Source organism: Ixodes scapularis, unplaced genomic scaffold, assembly GCF_016920785.2.
Source record: "Ixodes scapularis isolate PalLabHiFi unplaced genomic scaffold, ASM1692078v2 PGA_scaffold2__306_contigs__length_199485367, whole genome shotgun sequence".
NCBI lineage: Eukaryota > Metazoa > Arthropoda > Arachnida > Ixodida > Ixodidae > Ixodes > Ixodes scapularis.
The window spans coordinates 106,721,240-106,729,803 of NW_024609857.1; positions in this window are offsets into that span (position 1 = coordinate 106,721,240).

Sequence of the window (8,564 nt, forward strand, 5' to 3'; positions counted from 1 at the left end):
ACGCAAGCCGGGCACTGTCCAAGGCAGAGAAAAATTACTCGACAACAGACACGGAATGTCTCGCTGTCGTCTGAGCGTTAACCAAGTTCCGCCCACACCTGTACGGGATCCCGTTCCGCGTTGTCACGGACCACCACGCTCTCTGCTGGCTCGCCAACCTCAAGGACCCGTCAGGACGCCTCGCTCGCTGGAGCCTTCGACTGCGAGAAATCGACCTGACCATTGTGCACAAGCCCGGCCGCAAGCATAATGACGCCGATTGTTTGTCTAGGGCCCCAGTCGAATCTCCTCTCGACAGCACCGACGACGATGATGACGCCCGTTTTCTCGGAGAAATTACAGATACCGACATGGGAGCACTTCAACGAGACGACCCCGAACTTCGCGCCGTGATCGACCACCTTGAAGGTCAAGGAAGCTCAGTTCCGCGAGTCTTGGCCCGAGACTTGCCAAGCTTCGTTCTGCGTCGAGGCGTGCTTTTCAAGAAGAACTTCGGAACGAGCAACCCTGCCTGGCTGCTGGTTGTTCCGGCCAGCCTCCGTGAAGAAATCTTTCAAGCATGCCATGACGACCCGACGGCTGGACACCTTGGCTACAACAGGACGCTCGCCCGGATTCGTGACAAGTATTACTGGCCGAGACTCCCGAAAACAGTCCACCCGTACACACGGTCGTACCACGAGTGCCAACGACGTAAGAAGGCTCCGACGAAGCCGGCATGGCTCCTGCAGTCGATGCCTGCACCGACTACGCCATTCCAGCAGGTCGGAATAGATTTACTTGGGCCGTTCCGGACATCGACGCAAGGAAATCGGTATATTATCGTCGCGACCGATTACATTACACGATACGCCGAGACGAATGCCCTGCCGTCGGGAACAGCGGTAGAAGTCACCAAGTTTTTTGTCGAGTCTATTCTCCTTCGACACGGTGCACCTGAAGTGCTGATCACAGATCGCGGGTCATCCTTCATGGCACAGCTGACTCAAGAAGTTCTTCGGCTCAGTCATACCAGTTATCGACGAACAACCTCTTATCATCCGCAGACCAACGGGCTAACGGAGCGGCTCAACGAGACAATCGCCGACATGATCTCCATGTACGTCGGCGTAGAGCACAAAACACGGGACGAGGTGTTGCCGTACGTTACGTTTGCGTACAACGCAGCGGTGCAAGAAACCACGGGAATGACGCCGTTCCAACTGGTACACGGCCGGACGGTTACCACAATGCTCGACGCCATGCTGCCTCACGTGCCGGCCGGCGATGGCAACGACAGTGCTCAACTGATCTCGCAACGCGCGGAAGAAGCTCGCCAACTGGCAAGAATCAAGATTCATGACCAACAGCGAGTCGACGCACGCCGCTATAACCTTCGTCGCCGGGACGTCCACTTTCAACTCGGAGACCGGGTGTGGGTGTGGACGCCCATCCGTCGCCGCGGCCCCAGTGATAAACTGCTGAAACGGTACTTTGGACCATACAAGGTACTTCGTCGCCTCGGCGAGTTGAACTACGAGGTGATGCCCGACGGAACACGAACATCGTCACGCCGCCTGCCACGACGTGAGGTCGTCCACGTCGTGCACCTGAAGCCGTACTACGCTCGATAGGACTGTGGACCTTATGTGCACCAGAGGACTCTTTAGTTTATCGTTCTTTTTTGTTTTGTTTGTCTTGCGTTGCATCGGGACGATGAACGTTTTAAAGGGGAGAGTAATGCCGGCGCGCGCAGCTGGCCAAGTAGGCAGCGCGCGCCTGGCCTAACGGTTATCGTACCTGGCTCCCACGCGAAAAGCCAGGGTTCGATTCCTGGGAGCGCCACATCTTTTGTTATTCCTGCAATTTAGTTTTCTGGTAGATTCGAGAATCATGTTGGGTGTGTTCGAGGTCCGAATGTTCTACGCGTCGAACATTCTACGCCGATTATTCCAGAAGCTCACGCATGTACAGTCGGGGACAAAAGTCTCCAGGACACGCGAGCTGCGACTGAAACGCATTGCTCTGCCATCTGCCGGTGGGTCGCCTGGTTTCGAGATCACAGAAAAGCGCATGCGCGTCCTACTGTGCCTGCCAACATGTGAGCTTTCCCGCTGTTCTGCGACGCGGAGCCTAACTCGGAATCGGGCGCGTGGTACCGCCTCGGAGATAGCGCTTACTGACATGGCACCTATCAAGCAAGAAGTCACGGCATCTCAACTGAGCGATAAGCTCAACTGGTTTTAAAGCAAGGTGCGCTGACACGGCGAAATGCGGCGCATTGCCCCAGGCGGTATCTCGAGTTTCGGAATGTGTCGCAGACGCTCGTCAGCTGCCAGCGCTATCTTCGAGGCGGTACCACGCGCCCGATTCTGAGTTAGGCACTGTGCCGCAGAAGAGCGGGAAAACAGACATGTTTGCAGGCAGAGTAGGACGCGCATGCGCTTTTGTGTGATCTCGAAACCAGGCCACCCGCCGGCAGATGGCAGAGCGATGCGTTCCGGCCGCAGCTCGCACGTCCTGGAGACTTTTGTCCCCGACTGTACATAAGGGGCGCCGCGTGGCGAACCAGACTCAGTCTCGCCCCAGCGCTCGATCCTGCGGTTTCGCCGACATCGACGCCCGCGACGCTCTCCTGCTTTATTCTGTTTTCTTTTCCTTTTATTAATTTGGGCGCAAGTTCGCCCTCATTAAACGTTTAGTTTGTTTGTTTTTTTTTAGTTTTTGTTGCCTTATCACTTGTCATCCGTGACAATATGGTCGATATTGGCTATGAGTTCTGAACTCTGCGGCACGCTCGGCCCTGAGGGTGTTGTGCTTAGTTGATTGGGTCCCACTGCGTTACTTTCTCAAGGTAGAACTTTCATGTGGTTAATCTACGGGAAAAATGGTTCGATTCATTTATCTATATATAACTATGCTCTGTTTCCAATTACGATGAACTGTAGCGGACGTTACGAGCTAGCTCAGCCAATTCAGCGTATCTAGTGACAACGCGTCACTGCGCCCCTGTGAAAAGTCACGTGACACTCACATGACATTGCATTGACTTGTATAACTCGTAGCGTCGTCTGTGGTCTATAGTAAGGTAAAACGGAGCATATGAACGGGAGACGTTACTGAATCTCATGCCACTCCCAATGGCGGAACCATAGCCATAGACCACGCGACGGGATTGCCACCCCAGGAGAACGGAAGGAACTAGGCACGCAAGCGCTTCGAACGACGACAAAGAGAGGGCGGTGCGATTTCTGTTGACGTGTACCAAAAATACTCGGACCCTAGCAATAAACAGCGTTGCTGTAAAAAAAATCTACGAAGAAGTGCAAAGCTAGATAGCGTCATTGGATCAGCGTCGCGCCGTCGCGTAAGGGATGCCTCTGGTGTTTGTAACAAGACTGCACATAGGGTAATGGTTGCACCAGGCAGCCGAAGGCTCTCTGCGAGTTCAAACAAGAGACTCCACAAAGGGGCTGCATCTACTTCCACAATCAGGTATGTCGCATGGGGATAAAGGATCATGTGAAGTAACACGAGTGACAAATAATAGTTTGAATCATTGTCAGAAAACCTTCGGCATTGATCACATAATTCCGCGCCAATATTGGAAAATTCACAAATAATCGCTCAAAGGTACCGTGCTTGAAAGTTTCTTTTTTTTTTTGTAAAATATATGCGATGTAATTAACAACTAATATTATTTGTAAAACAACTGACTCGTGTCAGACATTGTTTCTCTTAATTATTTAACTTCTCCTAATTGCAAACTTTACAATGATGTTCCCATATTTTTATTTCTGCAAAGAAATGGCGTCGTTGGTCCGCGCCAATTCAAAACGCGGTTTGGGCTTGGCGAATGCGCAGTGGTGACGTTGCTATACCAGATACCCGCCGTTGGTTTGGCACGTCAAACTCCCTTTGACGTTGCTATTTTTTTTTTTGCTCAAGCAAAGTTTTTGGGCACTCTATTTTAAAATTGTTTATTGAAATCACTTATGTTATTTACTTTCAAACATGACCACACCGGCGGTGCACGTAAATGCGAGCGACAGCCTAACACTTCATGATCTAAAACTTTTTATGTTTGTATATTTTCTTGTGTTTTATGCAAAATATTTTGGATTTGCTTACGCTTTAAATTGGGTGATTAGATATAAAATATCAAGTAAATTACAAATATCGACCATTTACCCACTGTTCAACCGCATTTGAAATCACCCAACACCAGTTGGTTTTCGGCGATTTCAGCCATTAGTGGCGCGGTAAAGCAATATCACCCGATGTGCAATGGCGTTGCAAAAAGCGAAGACATCACTTACGCACGACGATGAAACGCATGTCCAATGACAATACCTAGTTTTCCCCTTCTTCGTTCTTTTTTGTTCTTTTTATAGACGCAACCAGCTATTGTACTGCCCCCACCAGGCCCGCCATCCTTTGGGGCATAAGATTCCGTAACATCTCCTGTTCAAATGCTCTGTTTTACCTTAACGATGGACCACAGGCGGCGCTACGAACAATACAAGTGTAAAATCCCTAGATAAAAACTTCCTCCAAGTAGCTATATTCTTTGAAGCGCCGACTGCATGACGGTGCAGGTTTTAGGAAAAAAATGGCGGCGCACAGCAGAGGGTTTGAACTGGATGCCGCCATTTTGTTCCAGCGGAATGTGCTTTGTCATTTGCATTGCTTGTCGTTACCTGTAAAAAAAATATCGAGGGACTTTATACAAGTAAATCCAATATCGAGTGAGTGTCACGTGACCATTGAAAGACACGCAGTGACGCGATGCCACTTGATATGCTACATTGGCTGAGATTGATGGTAACGTCCGCTACAATCCATTGTAATTCAAAACTGAGTGTGATTATGTCTAGATAAATGAATCGACTAATTTCGTCAGCAGACTATCCGCATTCAAATACTACCCTCGTAGAGCAGCGCAGTGCAGCGCAATCAAGCAAGCACAACACCCTAAGGTGCCGCAAAGTTCAGTTTTCATAAACAATATTATCTAAATAGCCAATAAAAAATGTCACACTTTTTTTACAATGCTCTATGCTGTCTGGGATGTAATGTCACCAAGCAATCCCACTGTGCATACTTTACTCGAGTACCACTATAGTCGTTGAGACAGAAACCCTCCAACGGTAATTGACTACAATATTGACACGTCAAAATGTTTTTGTTTCTAATTTAAAACAGTATAATGCAACATCTGTTTGCGGATTTTTGAGCAACCATTTTTAAGTGTTTAACGAGGGAAGCTTGAAGAAAATCGAGGATGATAAGTTTTTTTAAGGGCTGCTTATATTTTTAACAATTTTGACTTTATCCATATTGAGAAATATTTTGGGCGCAATGCAAAAATAAAACATACATTAGCTGAGCACTATTTGGAACTTAGCAAAGCATGAAATATTTTGTACAAACATATCCACCTTAAAAATTATTTCTAAGGTGTGCTAAAAATTTCTGAAATAACTAAATAAAAAAAGAATAAAAAACTTTCAGCGTTTCCATACTGGTGAAGAAGGAGGAGCAGCGGAGCTGTAGCGTCAGTTCTCGGCGGTGGCTTTCCAGGCGAGCGATCTGCTCTTCGTTCGCAAGGGAATCTGAAGCGCTTGACGCAGTGGTACTTCAGGCGGCATTGGCCTCGTAGCGGTTGCAGAACCATTCGCGCTGCTGCGCACATCGCAGCTCGTTCGGTTCCCGCTCTTCTTCCTCTAAAGAAATGTTGCTGTCATCTATGAGCGATGGCAGGAACCAGTTTTCTGGTTGCCGAGGCTGCAAAAGTTGCCGCGATCTATGAGCGACGGCGGCAACCTGAATGTTGCGTCAACCACGGGTATCGACGTTTGTTTGGTACCGGAGACGACCCTCGAAAAACTAGCCCTTAACAGCTCCACTATAAAAATTGCGGAGAAGGACAAGTTTGTAATTTTTTAGCTATAATATAAATTAAACTAAAATGTATGTAATTACATCAACCTAACCAGTTGGTGTGCTTCACACATAAGAATATTTACGTTGTAGAATTTTTTTTCCTGTGGCCTTCAAACTTGAATCTACGCGTAATTGGGAAAATCGTTGTTTCTTATTTCAGACGCGATTTGTTTATACAAAAACAATGAGCTTTCATTTAAAAGTCAGACGCATTTCATGATGAGAAAATGTTTTCCTTCCTCATAAACATTTAATGGTAAACAAAAACTAGGCCTCTGAACACTCCCATATAGAATGTGTCTAATAAACATGCATTATGGCGAACCAATTATGGCAAGCAACAATTGGATTTTCAAGTTTTCTCCGTGTTAAACAAAATTGAAGAAAAGGTAAACTTTCAGTGTTCCTTTCTGATCTTGAAGAAAAGTATTAAAGAACTCCTGGTGGGGGGGAGAGCGATATCGTTTATGAAGGAAGAACAAAATGTGAATAGGTCATTTTTGATGTAACTAGTATTCTTTTCTCAATCGTGTAAAATCTGGTACAAGTGTTTATTAAGAATTCGGTTTTGCACGTGCATTTGCAGATGTCCTGTTTTGCGCCGTACTGTGAAGGGTGGTAGAAGCCTCGTCAAGCTGAAAGGGCATCTTTTTTCTCTACCACCCTTCCTCCCCTTGTTTGGAGAGAAATAAACAAACTGAACTGAACTGAACATGTAATGTTCTTAAGGACTTAGAAACCCTTACTTAAGCTGTCTTTACTTTAATAGGTTCTTATCAAACAAATCATAAGATTTTTTTTTAGTTTACACACTGTTTTGAGTGGAGTTGGGGGGTTACAGTACAGTGCAATTAAAAAAACAACCGCGCTCCCGCGGATTCGGCCACACTTAACGAAACCACACACTTCCGATCCCAGACTTCGCACGTCGCACTCGGCGAATTCGTTAGACCGGTCGCTCTCGTACCACGCTTCCCCTGCCGGACAATTGTCCACACCTTGGTTATTTATGGCGTGGGGTACGAACCCCCCCGAAAATGGTTATGTACGAGGTAACCGGAGAGCGAAACGAAGGAACGAGGCGCCCCCGAAGACCGAATGAGCCGCGACCAATGCACGCGACCGTGAACGCGAACAACGTGCACACCACCGAGCGTGGTACACGAACACACGAGTGCGTTCGCCACAAACTGCTTCCTGCACCCGTTAGACCGCACTCCAAGAAAGCGGTTCTCCCCGAACGTTTGATGACAAAGGGTCCGCCACAGAGAGGGCCCATAAATGCAATGTCCTACACCGTGCAGCACATAGTTCTTACTGGCCACTCTATAGACCGTCCAGATGTTGCCTCGTGCACGTGTTTGAGTCGCAGATGCGTCACGGCTTAGCGAGGTTTCACTATCACTCTAGTTTTGATGAACAACGTATCATGTGTCAGTTAAGTCAGAGAAGCGAGACGGTGATCCAGGCGCGAACAATATCTGAGATGTTTAGGGAAAGCTCATTGCTTTATCTGTGTTTCTATTTTTGTTTATCGTGGGTCCAACTTTATATAAACATTAAGCTAATTTGAACATTACTGAGCGAAAACTACTTGCTGTGAATTAATTTCTTTTGATTGTCGTATTTTGTTTACATAATGCATCCGTGAGGCTACGACAGGAATGGTATATGTACTCTGTACACAACGTATATAAGAAAATAATTGCATATGTATTGAAACCTTATGGTTTTATTATTGAATCCTACTCTGCCTTTATGAGTTACAATACAGGCGGGAAACATAAGCCACGGACATATAAATTGGACAAAGGGGAGTATATGAAATGATTTCAGGAGAGCCAATGCGGTTGCTTACGAACAAAGAAAGACGCGTTTTCTTTTATTCAGCACAGGTTAATATATACTACGTGTGACTTGAAATAACACACGGTAATGCGGCCTTGGCCATGTGAAAATATATTTTACTACAAAAAACCAATTTTATGAGGAAAAATGAAAGAAGAAACACAATGCCTTGGAACACACTGTGCGACTGACACACGCGTCATACTGGCTCAGAAGGGGAATTACCATCACGCTCAATATCATCCCCCATTTTTGTTTTCTGTATGCCAAGTCTGTCGATGTTTTCTTGGTGTAATAAACATCTCAGTTGGTACTGTCTTTTCCCTGAGTTAAGGCCTCGGACGTTACAGGTACCAATGAGGATTGGATTTGGTATTTCAGTCATGCTCACTTTTTTATGTTTCACGACACGAGGGTCGAGTGCCCCACTGCATGACTACCAAATGAAAAGAAAAAGTATCCGAACTCGGGTTAGAAATTCAGAGCTTCACACTCTCCCTGAGCGTTTCTGCGCCTACGGCCATCCGAGGGTATGAGCGGCTTAACATCTTTTTCGGACCTCTTATGTCTTAGGGCAGAGTACAACGTTTGCGGCGCCCGATGGGACGGTCGGAGAGGCTTGTTCAGAGGGGCGATTTCCTGCCTGACCCGCCTCGCTGTCCGGGTCTTCCTGCCAGGTCCTGAGCCGTTGCTTCCTCCGGGAACCCTATATTACACGGCGGGATCAAGCGGGACCAAGGGCGCGGGGCAGAGCAGTATGCTGCGATTGGTCAGCGGCGCGGCACTGACCA